General features: G+C 47.5%; 1 long non-coding RNA gene across 1 annotated transcript; it reads left to right on the forward strand.

Annotated features, from left to right (window-relative positions):
• Positions 1 to 1,794: 1,794 nt before the first annotated feature.
• Positions 1,795 to 23,700, forward strand: LOC120979650. The gene is made up of 3 exons (XR_005774351.1): positions 1,795 to 1,805; positions 12,800 to 12,806; positions 23,571 to 23,700. It is a non-coding gene; the product is annotated as an uncharacterized LOC120979650 (long non-coding RNA).
• The last annotated feature ends 1,328 nt before the right edge of the window (positions 23,701 to 25,028 follow it).

Below are 25,028 nucleotides of genomic sequence, written 5' to 3' on the forward strand. Positions count from 1 at the left end.
GTGCGGCTCTAGCTGTGAAGCCGGGAAGCAGTCAGGCAGCTCACTCTCCACCCCATGCTCAGATCTCTTTTCCTGATCAGGCACTGTTGCTACTTTGCAGCTCCAGCTCACTCTCCACTATGTCCTGATGCACACAGTGTGAGAACGTAGTATGTGGAGACACAGACTATTACCTGCCGTTGTGCTCATCAGGTCACAGTGGAGAGCGTGTCAGACCTGCAGAGTAGCAGGTGACCGAGCAGGAGCCCAGTGCCTGATCAAGAGAGGGAAGAGATTTTTTATTAATTATAGAACTGAGCATGGGGCTCTAATCTATGCATGCGAGGTTCTGATCTGAGCATGGGGGTCTGATATGAGCATGGGGGGGTCTGATCTGAGCCATGGGGGTCCTGATCAAAACCATGTGGGTCAGATCTGAACCATGGGGGTCCTGATCTGAGCCATGGGGGTCCTGATCTGAGCCATGGGGGTCCTGATCTGAGCCATGGGGGTCCTGATCTGAGCCATGGGGGTCGATCAGAGCCATGGGAGTCAGATCAGAGCCATGGGGATCAGATCTGAGCCATGAGGGGAGGAGAATGTGAGCATGGGGGGAGGATTTGAGCATGGGGGGATTTGAGCATGGGGGGATTTGAGCATGGGGGAAGGATTTGAGCATGGGGGGAAGGATTTGAGCATGGGGGTAAGGATTTGAGCATGGGGGGAAGGATTTGAGCATGGGGGAAGGATTTGAGCATGGGGAATCAGATCTGAGCCATGAGGGGCGGAGGATGTGAGCATGGGGGGGAGGATTTGAGCATGGGGGGATTTGAGCATGGGGGAAGGATTTGAGCATGGGGGAAGGATTTGAGCATGGGGGGAAGGATTTGAGCATGGGGGAAGGATTTGAGCATGGGGAATCAGATCTGAGCATGGGGGGGAGATCTGAGCATGGGGATTCAGATCTGAGCATGGGGATTCAGATCTGAGCATGGGGATTCAGATCTGAGCATTGGGGTCTTGTTGGAGCATGGGTTGGTCAGGTCTGAGCATGGGGGTCATATCTGAGCATGGGGGTCATGTCAGAGCATGGGGGTCATATCAAAGCATGGGGGTTCAGATTTGAGCATGGGGGTCCAGATTTGAGCATGGGGGGGGGGTCTTGTTCGAGCATGGGTTGGTTAGGTCTGTGCATGGGGGGTCAGATCTGAGAAGGGGGAGATCTGAGAACTGAGGGTCTGACACTGGGAGTCTGATTTGTGTTGTCTGATCCGAGCAGTGGGGGTCTTATTTGGAGGTCTGATGAGGTTTGGGGATTTTATTTTAGGTCAGATGAGGATTGGGGATCTGATTTAGGAGTCTGATTTAAGGTCTGATGAAAAATATATTTTAAATTTTTTTCTCTGCTAATGAAAAATAAGAAAAAAACATCAGACCTCAGATCAGATAAAAATATTTTTATTCTCTTAGTTTTCTTTATGAAAACCTAGGTGCATCTTGTAGGGCGAAAAATACGGTGACTTGTGTGTAAATGTATAGCTTGTGGCTCCTGGTAGTCATACATTTCTTTTTTGGGCTCTTTGTGTCTGTAAGGTTGACCACCCCTGGCCTATGGGATCAACACATGTGTACAAGCAGCACACAAACTCAAAGTCACCATCCTCCTCCTGATCCAGCATCTTCAGCCACATCAACCACTGCTGTCCTCCTTGCCCCCTCTCAACCACCCGCCACTCCGCCTCTTACCTTCAGCAGTTCCTGCTCATCTGCCCACAGTCAGGTATCTGTCAAAAAAATGTTTGAGCGTAAGAAGCCAATGTCACAGAGTCACCCCCTTGCCCGGCGTCTGACAGCTGGCTTGTCGGAACTCTTAGCCCGCCAGCTTTTACCATACAAGCTGGTGGAGTCTGAGGCCTTTAAAAAATGTATAGCTATTGGGACACCGCAGTGGAAGGTACCCGGCCAAATTTTTTTTTCACAAAAGGCAATCCCCAACCTGTACTCTATTGTGGAAAAGGAAGTCATGGCATGTCTGGCACACAGTGTTGGGGCAAGGGTCCATCTGACCACTGATACCTGGTCTGCAAAGCACGGTCAGGGCAGGTATGTCACGTACACTGCGCATTCGGTAAACCTGCTGACGGCTGCCAAGCATGGAATGCGTGGCTCTGCAGCCGAGTTGGTGACACCGCCACGACTTGCAGGCAGGCCTGCTGCCACCTCCTCTACTCCTCCTACTCCATCCTCTTCGCTAACCTCCTCGGCTGAGTCCTCTTCTGCTGCTGTGTCTTGCTCCACATCAATTGCACCCCCCAGCTCCCCAGGGGCTATTCCACATCCCAGATAGGACAGTGTCACGCCGTCTTGGGGTTGACTTTCCTGAAAGCAGAGAGTCACACCGGACCAGCACTCCTGTCCGCTCTGAACGCACAGGTGGATCAGTGGCTGACCCCGCACCAACAGGAAAAATATGCATATTGGGGTGCTAAGAACCTTCGCGCCACATTCTGTGTCTGAAATACGCCTAACATAGACGTATTTCTATATAATAAATGACCACCTACAGTTGTTTTCAAAATTATTCAACCCCCACTGAAATTGAGTGTTTTGGCCAGTTTGACATTGATTTTGATCATTTCAGTCATCTGGTTTACAATTAAATCAAAGAGGCACTTGTAAGGCTACTTTTACACTAGCGTTCGGAGCGGGTCCGTCTGATGTTTCATCAGACGGATCCGCTCCTATAATGCAGACGTTTGCATCCGTTCAGAACGGATCCGTCTGCATTATAACTTAGAAAAATTTCTAAGTGTGAAAGTAGCCTGAGCGGATCCGTTCAGACTTTACATTGAAAGTCAATGGGGGACGGATCCGCTTGAAGATTGAGCCATATGGTGTCATCTTCAAGCGGATCCGTCCCCATTGACTTCCATTATAAGTCTGGACGGATCCGCTCGCCTCCGCACGGCCAGGCGGACACCCGAACGCTGCAAGCAGCGTTCAGGTGTCCGCTCACTGAGCGGAGCGGAGGCTGAACGCTGGCAGGCGGATGCATTCTCAGTGGATCCGCCTCCACTGAGAATGCATTAGGGCCGGACGGCTGCTTTTAAGGCCGCTTGTGAGCCCCTTCAAACGGAGCTCACGAGCGGACACCTGAACGCAGGTGTGAAAGTAGCCTAAGTCAGACAAATATAACATAACATTTATGATGAAATAACCACAAATGTCTTTTCTGTGCTCACATCATTATCAGTTTTATTCAACCCCCAAGTGACATTCAATCTTAGTACTTAGTACAACATCCTTTTCCAGTTATAACAGCTTTTAAACATGAAGCATAGCTTGACACAAGTGTCTTGCAGCGATCTACGGGTATCTTCTCCCATTCTTCATGGGCAAATGCCTCCAGTTCAGTCCCATTCTTAGGCTTGCGCACTGCAACTGCTTTCTTTAAGTCCCACCAGAGGTTCTCAATCGGATTTAAGTCTGGTGACTGCGATGGCCACTTCAAAATGTTCCAGCCTTTAATCTGCAACCATGCTCTAGTGGACTTGGAGGTATGCTTGGGATCATTGTCCTGTTGAAAGGTCCAACGTCTCCCAAGCCTCAGGTTTGTGACGGACTGCATCACATTTTCATCCAATATCTCCTGGTACTGAAGATAATTCATGGTACCTTGCTCACGCTGAAGCTTCCCTGTACCTGTAGAAGCAAAACAGCCCCAAAGCATGATTGACCCCCCACCATGCTTTACAGTAGGCAAGGTGTTCTTTTCTTCATAGGCCTTGTTCTTCCTCCTCCAAACATAGCGTTGATCCATGGGCCCAAACAGTTCTAATTTTGTTTCATCAGTCCACAGAACACTATCCCAAAACTTTTGTGGTTTGTCCACATGACTTTTGGCATACTGCAGTCGACTCTTCTTATTCTTTGGAGACAGCAAGGGGGTGCGCCTGGGAGTTCTGGCATGGAGGCCTTCATTACGCAGTGTGCGCCTTATTGTCTGAGCTGAAACTTCAGTACCCACATCTGACAAATCTTTTTTCAGTTCCTCAGCAGTCACACGGGGACTTTTCTCCACTTTGCGCTTCAGGTAGCGCACAGCAGTCGAAGTCAGCATCTTCTTTCTGCCACGACCAGGTAGCGTTTCAACAGTGCCCTTTGCATTGAATTTGCGAATGATGCTTCCTATGATGTCTCTTGGTATGTTTAACATCTTTGCAATCTTCTTATAGCCATTGCCCTTCCTGTGAAGAGAAATCACCTCTTCTCTTGTCTTCCTGGACCATTCTCTTGACTTCACCATGTTTGTAAACACACCAGTAAATGTCTAGAAGGAGCTGAGTATCACAGTCCTTTTAAATCTGCCTAATTGGTGCTTATTATGCTTGATTGCTGCTCCTTGACATCCATAGGTGTTTTCAATACCTGATCGAAAACACTTGAATGAACCTCTGTTTTTAAGAGTGGTAGTCTTTAACCACCTCAGCCCCCCTAGCTTAAACACCCTTAAAGGGTTTCTATCACTTCTTATCACATATTTAGGTGTCAGACACTAGCGATCCGCTAGTGTCTGCTCTAACAAACCATCCTAATTTTTGGGGCAGCCGTTCTATATGCTAATGAGCCTCTAGGTGCTATGGGGGCGTCATCAGCACCTAGAGGCTCCGTCTACCTTCATAAACTGTCGCCGCCCAGCGCGTCCCTCCAGCCCGCCCATCTCCTGCTGAATGCGATCTCTCACCCAGCATGGGTATATGTAAAAAGACACCCCAAAACACATTGACCTACTTCTTCTGAGTACGGAGATACCAGATGTGTGACACTTTTTTGCAGCCTAGGTGGGCAAATGGGTCCACATTCCAAAGAGCACCTTTCGGATTTCACAGGGCATTTTTTACACATTTTGATTTCAAACTACTTCTCACACATTAGGGCCCCTAAAATGCCAGGGCAGTATAACTACCCCACAAGTGACCCCATTTTGGAAAGAAGACACCCCAAGGTATTCCGTGAGGGGCATGGCGAGTTAGTTGGCATTTGACCAAGATATTTATCTCACCCAGCATGGGTATATGTAAAATGACACACCAAAACACATTTCCCAACTTCTCCTGAGTACGGCGATACCAGATGTGTGACACTTTTTTGCAGCCTAGGTGGGCAAAGGGGCCCACATTCCAAAGAGCACCTTTCGGATTTCACAGGGCATTTTTTACAGATTTGGATTCCAGACTTCTTCTCACGCATTAGGGCCCCTAAAATGCCAGGGCAGTATAACTACCCCACAAGTGACCCCATTTTGGAAAGAAGACACCCCAAGGTATTTCGTGATGGGCATAGTGAGTTCATGAAAGTTTTTATTTTTTGTCACAAGTTAGTGGAATATGAGACTTTGTAAAAAAAAAAAAAATCATCATTTTCGCTAACTTGTGACAAAAAAAATAATTCTAGAAACTCTCCATGCCCCTCACGGAATACCTTGGGGTGTCTTCTTTCTAAAATGGGGTCACTTGTGGGGTAGTTATACTGCCCTGGCCTTTTAGGGGCCCTAATGCGTGAGAAGTAGTTTGAAATCAAAATGTGTAAAAAATGCCCCGTGAAATCCGAAAGGTGCTCTTTGGAATGTGGGCCCCTTTGCCCACCTAGGCTGCAAAAAAGTGTCACACATGTGGTATCGCCGTACTCAGAAGAAGTAGGGCAATGTGTTTTGGGGTGTCATTTTACATATACCCATGCTGGGTGAGAGAAATATCTTGGCAAAAGACAACTTTTCCCATTTTTTTATACAAAGTTGGCATTTGACCGAGATATTTATCTCACCCAGCATGGGTATATGTAAAATGACACCCCAAAACACATTGCCCAACTTCTCCTGAGTACGGCGATATCACATGTGTGACACTTTTTTGCAGCCTAGATGCGCAAAGGGGCCCAAATTCCTTTTAGGAGGGCATTTTTAGACATTTGGATCCCAGACTTATTCTCAGGGCCCCTAAAATGCCAGGGCAGTATAAATACCACACATGTGACCCCATTTTGGAAAGAAGACACCCCAAGGTATTCAATGAGGGGCATGGCGAGTTCATAGAAGATTTATTTTTTTTGGCACAAGTTAGCGGAAATAATTTATTTTTATTTTTTTCACAAAGTCTCCCTTTCCGCTAACTTGGGACAAAAAGTTAAATTTTTCATGGACTCAATATGCCCCTCAGCGAATACCTTGGGGTGTCTTCTTTACGAAATGGGGTCACATGTGGGGTATTTATACTGCTCTGACATTTTAGGGGCCCTAAAGCGTGATAAGAAGTCTGGAATATAAATGTCTAAAAAAATTTACGCATTTGGATTCCGTGAGGGGTATGGTGAGATTTTATTTTTTGTCACAAGTTAGTGGAATATGAGACTTTGTAAAAAAAAATTTAAAAAAAAAAATTTCCACTAACTTGTGCCAAAAAAATGTATGAATGGAGCCTTACAGGGGGGTGATCAATGACAGGGGGGTGATCAGGGAGTCTATATGGGGTGATCACGCCCCTGTCATTGATCACCCCCCTGTAAGGCTCCATTCAGATGTCTGTATGTGTTTTGCGGATCCGATCCGTGGATCCGTAAAACACATATGGTCGTCTGAACGGAGCCTTACAGGGGGGTGATCAATGACAGGGGGGTGATCAATGACAGGATCGGATCCGCAAAACACAAACGGACGTCTGAATTGAGCCTTATAGGGGGGTGATCAATCACAGGGGGGTGATTAGGGAGTCTATAGGGGGTGATCACCCCCTTGTCATTGATCACCCCCCTGTAAGGCTCCATTCAGACGTCCGTATGTGTTTTGCGGATCCGATCCATGGATCCGCAAAACACATACGGACCTCTGAATGGAGCCAGCCTTACAAGGGGGTGATCAATGACAGGGGGGTGATCAGGGAGTCTATATGGGGTGATCACCTCCCTGTAAGGCTCCATTCAGACGTCCGTATGAGTTTTGAGGATCCGATCCATGGATCCGTAAAACACATACGGACGTCTGAATGAAGCATTACAGGGGGATGATCAATGACAGGGGGGTGATCAGGGACTCTATACAGGGAGTGCAGAATTATTAGGCAAGTTGTATTTTTGAGGATTAATTTTATTATTGAACAACAACCATGTTCTCAATGAACCCAAAATACTCATTTATATCAAAGCTGAATATTTTAGGAAGTAGTTTTTAGTTTGTTTTTAGTTTTAGCTATTTTAGGGGGATATCTGTGTGTGCAGGTGACTATTACTGTGCATAATTATTAGGCAACGTAACAAAAAACAAATATATACCCATTTCAATTATTTATTTTTACCAGTGAAACCAATATAACATCTCAACATTCACAAATATACATTTCTGACATTCAAAAACAAAACAAAAACAAATCAGTGACCAATATAGCCACCTTTCTTTGCAAGGACACTCAAAAGCCTGCCATCCATGGATTCTGGCAGTGTTTTGATCTGTTCGGCATCAACATTGCGTGCAGCAGCAACCACAGCCTCCCAGACACTGTTCAGAGAGGTGTACTGTTTTCCCTCCTTGTAAATCTCACATTTGATGATGGACCACAGGTTCTCAATGGGGTTCAGATCAGGTGAACAAGGAGGCCATGTCATTAGATTTTCTTCTTTTATACCCTTTCTTGCCAGCCACGCTGTGGAGTACTTGGACGCGTGTGATGGAGCATTGTCCTGCATGAAAATCATGTTTTTCTTGAAGGATGCAGACTTCTTCCTGTACCACTGCTTGAAGAAGGTGTCTTCCAGAAACTGGCAGTAGGACTGGGAGTTGAGCTTGACTCCATCCTCAACCCGAAAAGGCCCCACAAGCTCATCTTTGATGATACCAGCCCAAACCAGTACTCCACCTCCACCTTGCTGGCGTCTGAGTCGGACTGGAGCTCTCTGCCCTTTACCAATCCAGCCACGGGCCCATCCATCTGGCCCATCAAGACTCACTCTCATTTCATCAGTCCATAAAACCTTAGAAAAACAGTCTTGAGATATTTCTTGGCCCAGTCTTGACGTTTCAGCTTGTGTGTCTTGTTCAGTGGTGGTCGTCTTTCAGCCTTTCTTACCTTGGCCATGTCTCTGAGTATTGCACACCTTGTGCTTTTGGGCACTCCAGTGATGTTGCAGCTCTGAAATATGGCCAAACTGGTGGCAAGTGGCATCTTGGCAGCTGCACGCTTGACTTTTCTCAGTTCATGGGCAGTTATTTTGCGCCTTGGTTTTTCCACACGCTTCTTGCGACCCTGTTGACTATTTTGAATGAAACGCTTGATTGTTCGATGATCACGCTTCAGAAGCTTTGCAATTTTAAGAGTGCTGCATCCCTCTGCAAGATATCTCGCTATTTTTGACTTTTCTGAGCCTGTCAAGTCCTTATTTTGACCCATTTTGCCAAAGGAAAGGAAGTTGCCTAATAATTATGCACACCTGATATAGGGTGTTGATGTCATTAGACCACACCCCTTCTCATTACAGAGATGCACATCACCTAATATGCTTAATTGGTAGTAGGCTTTCGAGCCTATACAGCTTGGAGTAAGACAACATGCATAAAGAGGATGATGTGGTCAAAATACTCATTTGCCTAATAATTCTGTACAGGGTGTATGGGGTGATCACGCCCCTGTCATTGATCACCCCTCTGTAAGGCTCCATTCAGACGTCCGTATGTGTTTTGCGGATCCGATCCATGGATCCGTGGATCCCTAAAACACATACGGACGTCTGAATGGAGCCTTACAGGGGGGTGATCAATGACAGGGGGGTGATCAATGACAGGATCGGATCCGCAAAACACAAACGGACGTCTGAATGGAGCCTTACAGGGGGGTGATCAATCACAGGGGGGTGATCAATGACAGGGGGGGTGATCAGGGAGTCTATAGGGGGTGATCACCCCCTTGTCATTGATCACCCCCCTGTAAGGCTCCATTCAGACGTCCGTATGTGTTTTGCGGATCCGATCCATGGATCCGTGGATCCGCAAAACACATACGGACCTCTGAATGGAGCCAGCCTTACAAGGGGGTGATCAATGACAGGGGGGTGATCAGGGAGTCTATATGGGGTGATCACCCCCCTGTAGGCTCCATTCAGACGTCTGTATGTGTTTTGCGGATCCGATCAATGGATCCGTGGATCCGTAAAACACATACGGACGTCTGAATGAAGCCTTACAGGGGGGTGATCAATGACAGTGGGGTGATCAGGGAGTCTATATGGGGTGATCACCCCCCTGTAAGGCTCCATTCAGACGTCTGTATGTGTTTTGCGGATCCGATCCATGGATCTGTGGATCCGTAAAACACATACGGACGTCTGAATGGAGCCTTACAGGGGGGGTGATCAATGACAGGGGGGTGACCAATGACAGGGGGTGATCAGGGAGTCTATATGGGGTGATCAGGGGTTAATAAGGGGTTAATAAGTGACAGGGGGGGTGTAGTGTAGTGTGGTGCTTGGTGCTACTTATTACGGAGCTGCCTGTGTCCTCTGGTGGCCGATCCAAACAAAAGGGACCACCAGAGGACCAGGTAGCAGGTATATTAGACGCTGTTATCAAAACAGCGTCTAATATACCTGTTAGGGGTTAAAAAAATCGCATCTCCAGCCTGCCAGCGAACGATCGCCGCTGGCAGGCTGGAGATCCACTCGCTTACCTTCCGATCCTGTGAACGCGTGCGCCTGTGTGCACGCGTTCACAGGAAATCTCGCGTCTCGCGAGATGACGCGTATATGCGTGACTCTGCCTGAGACTGCCGCCTCCATAACGCGATACTGCGTTAGGCAGTCCGGAGGCGGTTAAGGGGTTGAATAATTGTGTCAATGAAGAAATCACAAATAAAAACTTTTAATACTGTATTACAAAAACAATTGATGTCATTTTAGTTGCATTTGGTTCTTTAAAAAGTCCTTGTAAGATTTCATTCTGAACACAATTACAAATGTACACTAAATTCCCTAAAACCCTTTACAGCATTGGGGGTTGAATAATTTGGAACACAACTGTAATTGTATTATTATTCGGGGGAAGGGCTAATATCTTTATATCTTATAGATTCTAGTGTATTATACTGTGCCCTGTATTTCCCAGTAGAAAAATGATCCTTGGGAAATACAGTCCTCATCCCTGACCACCAGGACCAGGTAGCGCTCTGTCAGTACATGACGGCCTCCCCTCTCCACCACGCTGCTCCACTGTGTACTGGTGCTTATTCTGACACTAGGGCTAAGTTCAGGGGCATACATAGAAATCATGGGGCCCCATAGCAAAACTCAGAATTGGGCCCCCCCCAATAAAAAGTTTAATTATTAAAGCTGATTAGTGAAGGTGCGGGGTACATTAGGAGCTAAATAAAAGGTTAGGCTGTGTTCACATCACGTTTTTGCCATCCGTTTTTACTTATATGTTGGGGGGGGAGGGATAAAAAAGTGCTGCACCCTATGCTTTTCTATCCTGCAGAGTCCAGTAGAAAAACCATATAGGTTAACATATACATTTTTCTTTCAAACTCTATGATGAAGGATGCCACTGTATGTATACATGAAACGGATGGAAAAAACGGGACATGAACTCGGCCTTACCCTTTAAGTTTTATTTATTTTATGATAGGTGTAAATGAGAGGAGAGCCTATAGGGTTAATTACTGCAGCAGGACTGTCCACACAGGTCAATGTGACCCCTGGGACAGATCTTCAACAGGTCCACAGCATTAGATCTCTGTCTCACAGCTCAACTTCTCCCTTGTTATTAACAGGGAGCAGAGCTGAGCAATTTTAGTCATTTCCCATCCTTTTACCTCAGAGGTCGTCTATCTGGAGCATCCAGCACATGCCACAGGTCCCATATGAAAGAATACATGTGCACTACAGTAAGCAGAGCTGAGGCTCCTGTCTGACCCTAACAGCTCTAAGTACAGTCACACTGCCGCAGCAAACAGCCCGTCTTCCTGTCAGCTCCTCTCACCTCAGCTCTATCATGCAGAGCGCTTCTGCTTCCTTCTGCCCTCTCACACAGCCTAGGAATAGTGAAGGCAGTGCTGGGGGTTAACAAGCAAAGAGAAGGGCAGGAAGACCCAGAGGAGGGTCAGCATGTGGGGACATCACTGCTGATAAAAGTAAATGCAGAGCTGGTACTTTACCGTGCTGCTAGCTGTGGGAGCAAACTTCCATCAAAGACCTCACAGAGGGGCGGGCACATCAGGCAGTGAGCTGCTACCTGATTGGAGGAATCGGCTGCTCACTCTCCCTCCTTCCAGCCTGCTGTTGTCAGCGCAGCACTAGCGCTGTGTATAATGCCAAATGAAAATGTAAATATGTAATGGCACTAGGGCGTTTGGGGTGGCAATGTACCCCTCATTGACACTGGGCCCAGGGCTGCCGACCCGAACGCCCCATTGCCGGTATTTATCTCTCTACTGTTAACTAATGCAGCGTGTATTCAGGTCGGAAAGGGGGCGGAGCCAAGCAGCCTGGCCGGGCCCCCTAACCTCACGGGCCCCATAGCCAGTGCGTGGTCTGCCTATATTGACGGTACGCCACTGGCTAAGTTCATATCCTATTTTTGCCATCCATTTAATGCCTACCAAAAATGCATGCATTGACACATGCCTCAGACTGATGCCGTACAGTGGCGTCCGTTCACCATAAAGTTCCATGGTAGAAAAAAATTTACATTAATGGATGCATTTTTTTTACTGGACTCTGCAGGAAACAAAAACGTGGAGTACTGCACATTTGTATACATCCAACAGATAGGAAATAAAACATTTCTAGGCTCCAGCAGGGCAAATTTTTGAGAGTTTCCCTTTAACCTCTTGCGGACACAGGGAGTACCTGTATGCCCTGATGTCCTGGTACTTAAGGACACAGGGCGTACAGGTACGTCCAGTGTAGTTCCGATCACCTCCGCGCGGCGGGCGGTGATCGGAACTGGGTGCCTGCTGAAATCAATCAGCAGGCACCCTGGGTCAATGCCGAGGGGGGTCCTGTGACCCCCCCGTATTGGCAATCGCTGCGAACCGCAGGTCAATCATCCGCCCGCCCTCCCTCTCATTTTCAGGATGGCCAAGCAGTTAGCAAGCAGTGTCAGCACATTGCTGACACTCTGCTTGAAATGGCAGACATCATCACACAGATGCCAGCCGTTTAACTCCTTCCATGCCGCGGTCTGTAGGGACCGCTGTACGGAAGAGGTTAACAGGCAGGGAGCTCCCTCCCTCTCCCATCGGGGGCTGCTGTGCCTTTTCAGCCCCCGATTCTTGACGGGATCACAGAGGGAGAGGGCCCCCCTCCCTCCCCATCACCCGCTGCTCTGTTGTGGCAGCGAGTGATGGTTACCATGGCAACTGGACGCCTTCACAGGCTTCTGGCTCTCCATGGTGCTGATCAGACTTCTGCTGAAGGCAGAAGTCTGATCAGACTAGGTAAAGTGAAAATACAGTACAGTACACTATATAGTGTACTGTAAAACAAAACATGTGATGCAACAGCTCACTGCAAACCAAATAAAGTACAAAAATAGCATAGTAATGGCATGTACTATGCTAAAAAGTTAGAGATGCTTGGCAAATCATTTTGTACAAAATTATTTGAGCTCGTCTGCCGCACGTCAAGGCGATCTCTGTAAGACGGGTTCCTAACACTAAATACTACCTGTTATGTGCCTGACGGCTGCCATAAAATTCAGGGAGTGTAGGTTCCGCATGCATGCTGGGCCTGCTATAATTTCTGTCATTTATGGTGCCAAAATAGCCCCTATTATTATCCAAAGAATGCAGGTACCAACATGCATGCCGGGCCCACTCCACACCACACCTGATGCCAAATGGCCACCAAGGACTGCAATGAGAGTCCACAAACTATCTCTCTCCTGGTTCCAAATGGCTATCAGTGAGTGAGGGGGAGCAGGCCAAGCTCTATACTCGCAATAATTAAAATCAGCCTATGGGGCAGACTAGCTGGTCAGGAGTGCACGACTAAGAAGGCAGCAACACCTCCTGCACAAATTGCAAAGAAAAAAGGGGGGAAGTCTGATCAGACTAAGTAAAGTGAAAATATAGTACAGTACACTATATAGTGTACTGTATTGTATTATTCAGACATCAGACCCACTGGATCTTCAAGAACCAAGTGGGTCTGAGTAAAAAAAAAAAAAAACACGGATTAAAAAAATTTAATTCCCTACACATGTTTGATATCACCGCGCCCGTAACAACCTGATCTATAAAATGGTTATGTTACTTTCCCCGCACGGTGAACGCCATAAAAAATAAAAAAATAAAAACTATGATGAAATTGAAATTTCCTACACATTCTGAAACTTCATCTCCATTTGCCAATAACTCTTGTCGAACACCTAAAGGGTAAAGGGTAGAGTTTGTAAAATCAGTTTTGAATACCTTAAGGGGTGTAGTTTCTTAGATGGGGTCACTTTTATGGAGTTTTTACTCTAAGGGTGCATCAGGGGGGCTTCAAATGGGACATGGTGTAAATAAACCAGTCCAGCAAAATCTGCCTTCCAAAAATCAAACCACGCTAAATTCCCTCTACGCCCTACCGTGTGCCCGTACAGTAATTTACAACCACATATGGGGTGTTTCTGCAAACTACAGAATCAGGGCAATAAATATTGAGTTTTGTTTGGCTGTTAACCCTTGCTTTGTTACTGGAAAAAAACTGATTAAAATGGAAAATTTGGCATAAAATCTAAATTCTGAAATTTTATTTCCATTTGCCATTAACTCTTGTGGAACACCTAAAGGGTTAACGACGTTTGTAAAATCAATTTTTTGAATACCTTTAGGGGTTTCGTTTCTAGAATGGGGTAATTTTTGGGTGGTTTCTAATATGTAAGCCTCACAAAGTGACTTCAGACCTGAACTAGTCCTTAAAAAGTGGGTTTTTGAACATTTCTGAAAAATTTCAAGATTGGCTTCTAAACTTCTAAGCCTTGTAACATCCCCAAAAAATAAAATGGCATTCCCAAAATGATCCAAACATGAAGTAGACATATGGGGAATGTAAAGTAATAACTATTTTTGGAGGTATTACTATGTATTATAGAAGTAGAGAAATTGAAACTTGGAAATTTGCAAATCTTCCAAAATTTTTGGTAAATTTGGTATTTAAAAAAAAAAAAAAATGACATTTTTGAACTCCATTTTACCACTGTACAATATGTGACGAAAAAACAATCTCAGAATGGCCTGGATAAGTAAAAGCTTTTTAAAGTTATTCACACATAAAGTGACACACAGTTTGTCCACTACTACTACAGAATCAGGTCAATAAACATTGAGTTTTGTTTGGCTGTTAACCCTTACTTTGTTATCATAAAAACAAAAAAATCTAGCGGCATCAAGTTCATGTTTGCAGCGTTTTAAGTGTATTCCCTTGTAGCTTTTTTTTTTTATGTAGAACTATGTTTTGGAGCAAAAATCGTTAATTTCTAACGATAATTTGTTTTCCCTTAGTCCTAACAGCAGCACAGATGGGGTTAACTGCCCCCGTGGACTGGTAGGACCGGCGGAATTTTTAATGAGCCCAAAGAATAACCAATAAAAGAACTCCAGCTCCCTTAAAGGGAGGGGTTCGCCCCCCAGCCCACCGTGTCTATAACAAGAAAAAATACCTTAGGGTGGGAAATTTGTGTGCTGCTGTTAGGATTAAGGGAAAACAAATTATAGTTAGAAATTAACGATTCCCTTACGTCCTACCAGCAGCACAGATGGGGAGATAGCAAGAAGAATCCCCTAGGGAGGGTCCTCATGCTCGGCAGAAGTAAGGACTGTCTGCCCAAAGGCTGAAAAATCTGATACTTTAGCATCAATCCTATAATGGGAGATGAAGGTTGATTCAGAGCTCCAGGAAGCTGCCTTACAGATAAACTCTAGGGGGAGAAGACTTCTCTCCGCGACAGAGGTAGCTACGGCCCTTGTAGAATGGGCCCTCACAAACTCCGGAGGATCTAAGGATTGGGAGGTGAAAGCTTCCCTAATGGCTTCCTTGACCCAGCGACTAATAGTTGTTTTAGACGCCTTACGGCCTTTAGACTTACCGGCAAACAGGATAAAAAGATTTTCATCCATCCTGAATTCTTTGGATCTATCCACATAGATCTGGAGGCATCTCGATATATCCAGTGGATGTCGGGCTGGAACATCAGAGGAGGAGGCAGAGAATAATACAGGTAGAGAGATTACCTGATTGATATTTTGAAAGGTTGGAACTTTATGCCTAAAATAAGGTAGAAATTTTAGAAGGACCCTATCCTGTAGGAACATGGTATATGGGTATAACGCGGAGAAGGCTTGCAGCTCCGAAATTCTTTTGGCCGAGGTTATGGCCAGAAGAAAGACCATCTTAAGTGTTAGGAATTTAAAGCTTGCCTCCTCCAAGGGTTCAAAAGGGGGGGGGATGCTAACCCCCTGAGAACAACTGACAAATCCCATTGAGGAACGGGTTTCAGTATTGTAGGCTTCAATCTTTCCGCTCCCTTAAGGAAGCGTTTGATGAGCGGGTCCCGAGAAAATGGCCTGTTGAGACAGGCCGAGATGGCAAAAACTTGGACCTTCAGGGTAGAGGGGGAGAGACCTCTGTCTATCCCATCCTGAAGGAATTGTAAGATCGCTGCGAGGGGCGGATCTGCAGACGCCACCTGGTTGGAGCTACACCAGGAGGTGAAGATTCTCATGATCCGGGAGTAGGCCTTCTTGGTAGACTCTGCTCTGGAATACGATAAAGTTCTCAGGACCGACTCAGAGAGCCCATCCACTCTGGGAAGGGACTGATCAACCTCCAGGCTGTCAGGTTGAATCTGTGCAGAGATGAGTGTCCCACGACACCAGGGTCTGCTCTGGGGGGAGTCTCCAATATTGTCCCCGAATCATCTGAATGAGCTGGGTAAACCAGGATCTCCTGGGCTAAAATGGTATGATGGCTATTACCGAGGCCTCATCCTGACGGATTTTAATCAATACCCTCGGAATCATGGAAAAAGGAGGGAAGATGTACGCCAGCCTGAACCTCCACGGTATTGTCAGAGCATCTATCGCCAGGGGGTTGTCCTCCCTGTATAGGGAACAGAACCTCTGTACCTTGTCGTTGAACTTGGTTGCCATGAGATCCACCTCTGACATCCCCCATCTGAGGACTATCTGTTTGAAGATCTCCGGATGCAGTGACCATTCCATAGTCGGTAATCCGCGACTTAGGCGGTCCGCAATGATGTTGAGGGAGCCTCGGATGTGAGTGGCGGATAGATGGGATAGGTTCAGCTCTGCCCACCGCAGAATTACCCCAATCTCTGAAAGAAGGGGTAAGGATCTTGTGCCTCCCTGCTTGTTTATATAAAGCACAGCAGTCATGTTGTCTGACTGGACTTTCACTGCTTTGCCCCGAATCTGAGGGGCGAAGTGAAGGAGGGCTAGCCGGATAGCACGCATCTCGCGGAGATTCAAAGAAAGATGCCGCTCCTGAGGAGACCAGGATCCCTGAACTGGGGATCCGTCTAAATGGGCGCCCCAGCCTACAAGGGACGCGTCCGTGGTCAATATGAGCCAAACTGGTTGGGTCATAGACTTCCCTTCTGGTAGATGGAACCACCATCTGAGGGAATTTCGGGTTTGGTTGGATAGGGAGCACAGGGAATCTAGCCCCGTAGGGCTGCCGTTCCATTTGTTTAAGACCTCCGACTGAAGAGGTCGGAGGTGCCATAAAGCCCAAGGGACTGCATCCGCAGCCGCTGACATGAGCCCCACCATCTTCATGAGGGTCCGTATGGAGACTCGTCGTGGTACATAAAGAAACCTTGCTAGGTCCTGAATCCGCGTTCTTCTTTCTGGCGTCAACTGGAGGGACATTTCCAGAGAGTCGATTATGAATCCTAGATAATGGATAGAAGTTGAAGGGCTCACGTTTGACTTCTGCCAGTTGATAATCCAGCCTAGGCGGAGCAGAAAGGAAATTGCGACATGAAGATGATGGGAAAGTAGAGGGACTGAAGGGGCTAGAAGAAGCCAGTCGTCCAGGTAAGGGACAATGGTCAGACCCCGGAATCTCAAGGCTGCCACTACCGATACTACCACCTTGGTGAAGATCAGGGGGGCAGATGAGATTCCGAAGGGAAGGGGCGGCAAACTGAAAATGCCTGCACATTCCTGACATCTGGACCGCGATCCTGAGAAATTTCCGGGAGGAAGGATGGATCGGGATGTGGAGGTAAGCATCATTAAAGGTCCAGAGTAGCCATCACATCCCCAGGATTGAGGAGGTGGCTGACTGACCTTATGGTTTCCATGCGGAACCTGGTTCTCCTTATGAAACGATTGAGGAATCTCAAATCTATAATCATCCGAAGATCTCCCGTCTTTTTGGGTACCAGAAATACTGGAGAATAAATCCCTAGACCCTTCTCCCCTGCCGGTACCTCCTCCAGGGCTCCCTTGGAAAGGTAGTCTTGAATATAGGACTCCAAGATCCTTTGCCTGGCCGGCGAAAAACTGCGCGTAGCAATGAATCTTCCTGGGGGGAGAGAAACAAGGTCTATTAGATAGCCTGTGGCTACTATATTTTGGACCCAGGGATTCAGGACTTCCTGGGCCCATACGTGTCTGAAAGAGAAAAGACGCCCCCCTACAGGGAGGTGGGGGAGGGGTACGGGAAAATCTAGAGGCGTAACTACAGGGGTAGCAGGGTTTATCCAAGAGCCTCTGAGAGGCCCATAGTCAGGAGGGCTTTGCCTCCCTGGTGGGTTTGCGGGAGCGTCTAGAAAACTTTCTAGACGGCCCCCCCCAGTCTCTATGTCCAGCCTGCTGTCCTGGTCGGCCCCCGCGGGCTTGTCTACCCCTGCCTCGAAAAGGCTGTTGGGGGAGACTCTTCCCCTTTTTATCTGAAAGACCCTCCATAATGGTGTCTAATTCGGATCCAAATAGACGATTCGGTTCAAAGGGGAGCCCACAGAGGTTGTATTTGGATGCATTATCTGCATTCCAAGGCTTTAGCCACAGAGGTCTCCTAGCAGCAGACACTAAAGCCATTGTCTTGGCCGCCAACTTTAGCTGAAGTTGGGATGTGTCACATAGAAAATCCATAGCCAAATTGACGGATTTGAAGGCGGCGAGGATATCGTCCCGAGAGACACTTTGGTCAACATCCGTCTGAATTTGATTCAACTTAGCTCTAAGGAAGGAAGAAACCTCTGTGGCAGCAATGGATGTCGAGGCCGAGGCTGCGGCCGCCGAGTAACCCCTTCTTAGGGTGCACTCTGCCCTCCTATCTAGAGGGTCCTGCAGACTAGACCCATCGTGCGCAAAGTGCGCCTAGACAACTTGGCAATCGCCATTTCCACCTTAGGAATGGAACCCCATGATTCCACTAAGGGTTTAGCCATCGGGAACATTAGCTTAAATTTCCTGGTAAGGACTGGACCTTTCTCCGGCTTTTTCCTCTCTGTGCGCATCACAGAGAGAAGGGTCTCATCTGCCCTAAAGACCCGCTGGGTCTGGCAGGCGGGATCGGAAGACTCCCCTACGTCAACATCATGGTCCCCCGACCTGATGGACTTTAGTAGCTTCTGTGTCTTTTCAGGTGGAAAGAAACAAGAAGTCGATTCTTCCTCATCAGAGGAAGACGTCCCCACCGAAAGGGGCATTGGTCTATCAGTGGGGGCGGCCACCTCCATTGGAGTTTGAGAGGGAATCGGTAACCTCTCATTAAGAAGACGTACGACCCCTTTAATGGAGTCGTCTACATAAGTTTTGGCCCACTGGTACATGTCCTGCATCGAAGTGTAGTGTACGGGAACTGTAATACCCGTCACTACCAAAGTGACACTTGGTGTGCTGTCGTCCCTCCTTAATTATGGGGAAGTTGTTATATGTCAGTTTTATAAAATGTAATGTAATGTTATGTATTTCCCTGTTACTGTGAAACGTGTATGTACAGGCCTGCTAAGGGTGTCATTCCTACTTCTAGTCCATAGAGGGAGCTAGAGAGCCCTAGTATATATAAGGCCAGACAGGGAAGTGCAAGGCAGACGGAGTCTAGTGTCTGTAATCTACAGTTGGAGATTAGACAATGTCAGAGACAAGTCCAGGCCTGAAGCCTGCTGTTCAGGAGAAGATTCCCTCCTGAATTCCCATACGCAGAAGCAGGAATATCTTAAACTAAGAGCCTGAGGAACCATTCAGAAGCTGAGAGAGACAGAGGTAAAGATCAGAAGAGTCAGAGGTACTAAGAAAGACAGAGGAGGTACTTATTTACGCCATAATCAAGGATATAAAGCCAGACTTAGGTTAATGGGCCTTGGTGAAGAATTGCTACATTCCAGGATCAGACAGAGTTAGAGTGCAAGCTCCTTTGCTGCAAGTCCTGTGTTCAACACTCTGTAATTACCCTGCTGTACTGAATTGCCTGCATCGACCGAATTGCAAAATCGACTGTATGCTGAGGAACTGCATTTCCTTTATTGTCTCTGCTTGGAAAAGTTACTAAAGTTTGAGTTCTGTTTTAAAGCTACGTTTCCTCAATTTATTCCTGCATCTGCAAACGGCGTGCCACCGTTTACTTGGCACTGGCGTCACGAACTATTCCTTACCTATACCTGCCCTTGCAGAGAGTCAGCCGTACCAGGTTAGTGTCTATTGCACTACATCACCCAGAAACACCTATTGCACACAACTTGAGTACGCTGCACCTCTCTTTTGGCGTCACGAACAGGATACGCACGCTTTCTAGTGCAAGAAGCGTGAACTTTGTGCCTTATACAGTTGCCCTGTGACCAAAGTGACAATTTGCCTGTTTATTGCAAGTGGACTTTGTGGACTGAAAATCCTACCCAAAGTGTACTCAAAACCTCTAAAAAGCGCTGTGCAGTATTGCGCTGCACAGAGGAAGAAAATCGCCGCATTGGAATGTGGTTTTGTGGACTTTTTACAATCTTGCTTGCTGTCAGTGAATAGACAGCGTTTGCACCTAAAGATGGCCGCTGAGCTTGCTGAATTTACTGCTGCGTCACCTTCATCCCGAAAAGGCGGGAAAAATTGGCGCCTTTCTGAGGAAAGAGCGGGAAGAAGGTCAAGGGCAGGCGCCACGGCTTATCTGGACATTTGCATGTCTGCCAGCATGGACACCGCCTTCCATATACTGGAATACCTGGGGGGCGGCTCCCCAGTGCAATGGGAGGAGCTGGCTACTCTAATTGACGCGACCCTATCGCTCTCCTCAGAAGGATCGAGCATGTTGGATTGTGAACAGAGTGTTGCTGCAGCGTCCGCACCTGAAGAAGAAAAGATGACTGACATCGGTGTAGAGCTAGAGGAGGCTCCACCGGCTTACTCTCCGGGACCGGAGCAACCCGCCTGCCGCCCAAGGGAGAAAGAACCCGAGCCCTACTATGGCTCGTGGAGGGACTTTTTCCAGCCATCCTTCAAATGGTCCTCCCTGATGGCGGAGATCCGAGAGGCCGCTATAAAGCGGAATACAAAGACTAAAATTGTCTATGAGGAACTAACCAAGACTATACATGAGAAGCATACGCACACCCAACCCCGCCTGGAAAGGAGAAAGGGAGTGGTGCTATCGTTTGACAAACCCCGTGGCTACGGGTTTATTCAGGACTATCTAACTGGCAGAGACCTCTATGTAAATCGAAGGTCTGTCAAAAGAGACTACCTCCCTTCGTACCAGCACAGCCTCCGCGAGGGAGAGGAAGTGGAGTACACCCCTGCCGAGAGCCTGCGAGGCCCTTATGCGACTGCTGTGACCCGTCCCAAGCGTGTACCTGAGGACTGGGAGGCAGAAGAAAGAGAAGACTACTCTGGCTGCGAGCGGGAACCGGAACGCTCTCCAGAGCCGGCCCATCACGCCTTTCAGGAGCGGAGCTCCTTCATCGGGCCAAACGTCTTCTGGCAGCCAACCGTGTTGGAGAAATGGGTGAGCCCCTATCCTTCCCCCGAGCTGCCTCGTCGGGAGAAGACAATATCTGAGCTGGAGCAGTTAAAAGGACTTAGTGCTACCTTCCAGAACATCCGGATGGGACGGAGACCAGACGCATCGCCAGAACCTGCAGAGGCCGAGTCCGCGTCATCGGTGACTATACCTGCGCCGGCGGCGCCAGCAGAGGACAGCGACTCCGACACAGACAGCATCGGTGAGCAGATCGTCCGGCTGGAGGAGAAGTTGCGGGAGTTGCGCAAGACATACACCGCCAGGATCCAGACACCGCCGAGGAAGGATGAGGTAAGGGTGCCTGTCACCACCCGCCGACCGCCTTCTGTTGCCACCGCTCCGTCAGTGCCCCAGACCGGACCCGCGATTGCCGTAAATTGCTGCACCCAGAGCACCGGACCGCTTGCTGCGGCGGTGCCAAGCACGTCACACCCTGCAGTGATCATGCCAGGGCCGGCACGGTCCATCAGAGGGTTCACCCCTAGGCCTATGGGGCCAATACCTATTAGGGGCCCCTTTACTCTACAGTTGCCCTCTGATACTGTTATGTGGGCCCATCCTCCTGTAGAGGACTACTACAGACGGTACTTGCCAGCGGAGTCAAGTGATTACAATATGCCACTGTGATCAGCCTGCTAGGCCTTTGATTTATTTCTTCTGAAGTTTCATGTTAACCCTTCCAGGACAGGAGTCCTACGTTTCCTGGTCCTTTGTTGCGGCTGCCAGTTTGTCCACGGCTCAGTGGTGGGTGTTGACCACTGAAATTACAAAGTCAGCAAGGCCAGGCTTGTTTCCAGGACCTCCTGCCTGCTTTTGCTACCCATGCCAAGTTGTGCCTGTTCCTTTGTTGCACCTTTTACCCTTCCCCCCTTTTCAGGTTGATCAGGGGTATTACAGCACTTGTCTTTGCTGTCCGTTTATTGTGCAACTTCATACTAAGGAACCGTGCCCGGAGACAGACTCAAAAGTACCTGAGCCTCTGAGATTCTTACTCTTTTAAAAGTATTGTGCCCAGAGATGGACTCCACCGCATGAGAGCCTCTGTGATTTAATAAGAAATGACCTGGGTACGGACTCATGTTTGTTATTTGAGCCTCCAAGAACTTTTATACCGTTTTCTACTGTTTTATCATGGACTTATTCATTGTCATGGACTATCCTGGTTATAATGTTACGCTGTACCAGGTCAGCGCCCCCGTTCCATTCATTATCCTGAGAGAAGAGAACGACGCCCCTTGTCACTACCCTTTACCTTTGCCAATTGGACCTGATGTAAATGTAAATGCAGATGAATTACATGTATGTATGCCTGCATGTCTCTATTTTCTGTTTCAGGTAGAGATTCCAGTTGGGCGACCCATGATGGAGTACGAGGTCGTACTCAGCTTAAAGCAGTGGGGTATGTAGTGTACGGGAACTGTAATACCCGTCACTACCAAAGTGACACTTGGTGTGCTGTCGTCCCTCCTTAATTATGGGGAAGTTGTTATATGTCAGTTTTATAAAATGTAATGTAATGTTATGTATTTCCCTGTTACTGTGAAACGTGTATGTACAGGCCTGCTAAGGGTGTCATTCCTACTTCTAGTCCATAGAGGGAGCTAGAGAGCCCTAGTATATATAAGGCCAGACAGGGAAGTGCAAGGCAGACGGAGTCTAGTGTCTGTAATCTACAGTTGGAGATTAGACAATGTCAGAGACAAGTCCAGGCCTGAAGCCTGCTGTTCAGGAGAAGATTCCCTCCTGAATTCCCATACGCAGAAGCAGGAATATCTTAAACTAAGAGCCTGAGGAACCATTCAGAAGCTGAGAGAGACAGAGGTAAAGATCAGAAGAGTCAGAGGTACTAAGAAAGACAGAGGAGGTACTTATTTACGCCATAATCAAGGATATAAAGCCAGACTTAGGTTAATGGGCCTTGGTGAAGAATTGCTACATTCCAGGATCAGACAGAGTTAGAGTGCAAGCTCCTTTGCTGCAAGTCCTGTGTTCAACACTCTGTAATTACCCTGCTGTACTGAATTGCCTGCATCGACCGAATTGCAAAATCGACTGTATGCTGAGGAACTGCATTTCCTTTATTGTCTCTGCTTGGAAAAATTACTAAAGTTTGAGTTCTGTTTTAAAGCTACGTTTCCTCAATTTATTCCTGCATCTGCAAACGGCGTGCCACCGTTTACTTGGCACTGGCGTCACGAACTATTCCTTACCTATACCTGCCCTTGCAGAGAGTCAGCCGTACCAGGTTAGTGTCTATTGCACTACATCACCCAGAAACACCTATTGCACACAACTTGAGTACGCTGCAGAAGGTTCTGTAGCAGTGGCGGAACGGCGGGCTGTCACGCATGGAAAAAGGGCAGCTCTCGTCAAGAGGCGTATTACAGTCGTAACAAGCCAGGTGTTCCGTAGCTGATCGGGCTCTCTGGGAGAGGCCATAGCTGAAATAAAAAAGACAAATTTGAAAGCATCCCTAAAAGTAAGGGAAAAAACATCCATTTGATTTAGGAGCACGAACCAGAGGAGAAGTCATATACAATGATAAAGCTGAATTAGCAAACCGGTAAGATAGCAATATCTCTCACTGATAACAGGAGACTCTGGAGCTAGCTTGTTAAAGCAACGCAGCCAGAGACCGACTGAAGGAACTCAGGGAGCTTAAATAGAGAAGCTCCGCCTAGGGGAGTGGTTTCCTATGACAACCCTCCTCCTAAACGATACTGCTGAATTATACTGTTTATCCTTAAAAAAAACTTATGCCTAAGTGAGGGGAGAACCCTCACATCACATCCCACCCTGTGGAATAGAACCCGTCCGGCATCCTCAGTTTTGTTTGACCGAGGACGCCGACGGCCGGGCCGAGAGACCGGAAGTGACGCTGCGGCTAGGCTGCGCGTCACTTCAGGTCATGGCGGCGCCCATGCCATGCCGGCAGCGGAGCGCCGCAGAGTCACAACGCAGGAGGGGACCATAGATGAGGCAATCATGCCCCCAGGTACCGCAGCGCGATCAAATGGGGGAAAAAATTATAAAAATAAAGCGCAATGTATAAGCGCTCCTATGTTTAAAAGAAAAGGAGACAAAGGGTGACTCAGATAGAGTCAGAAGCGTCTCCAACTCCCCAAAGGGAGAGGAAAACTCGCCAGTCCACCTGTCCAAAGGACAGAAAAGAACACAGTGGGCTGGGGGGCGAACCCCTCCCTTTAAGGGAGCTGGAGTTCTTTTATTGGTTATTCTTTGGGCTCATTAAAAATTCCGCCGGTCCTACCAGTCCACGGGTGGTCAGTTAACCCCATCTGTGCTGCTGGTAGGACGTAAGGGAACTAGGTATTATTCCACTTCTCAGAATTAAAAAAATAAATAAATGCATACAACAAACATGAACTTTCATGAGGTCTGACAACCAGTAGGTTTAATTGTCATCATCATCCTGTTCACAGTGCCAATTGCGTAGTTTGTGAGCGTTGCTATAAAACATCAAAGTCAGGTACATTGGCAGATGAAACTTTGTTTAATGTCCTTAATTATATTTACCTTTGTTCTTCTTTCCATACGTGGAGTGTTAGACTGCTCCATCAAGCAGTGAGATGTTTACCTTATTCGGGAAGGAATAGCTCCCAGCAACTTGGCGGCTTAAAGGGTTTCTGTCATCAAAAAACTCGGCTGTAAATGAGCCTCTAGGAGCAGGAGGGCATTGCTCCTGCTCCAAGAGGCTCTGTTCTCTCACCACTTGACACGCCCTGGTAAACTTGATTGACATCCTTGGTCTCCTCCAGTCAGGGCTGGGACAAGGCCATTTGGTGCCCAGGGCGAAGATGGCAAACTGCGCCCCCCCCCCCCCCCCCGTTTTTAAGAAAGAATCAATGTTGTTTCAAAACAAGAATATACTTAAAGCAATAGAACAAAGGACTGTGGGACTTTGAAAGTCACAGACACTATAAAGTTCCCCCCCATCATCATGTGCCAGTATAAAGTCCCCCCCATCATCATGTGCCAGTTTTGTAATAAGCCCCCCCAATGTGCCAGTAACACTATTGTAAAAAAAAACAAAA

Source organism: Bufo bufo, chromosome 9 (genome assembly GCF_905171765.1).
Source record: "Bufo bufo chromosome 9, aBufBuf1.1, whole genome shotgun sequence".
Classification (NCBI taxonomy): Eukaryota; Metazoa; Chordata; class Amphibia; order Anura; family Bufonidae; genus Bufo; species Bufo bufo.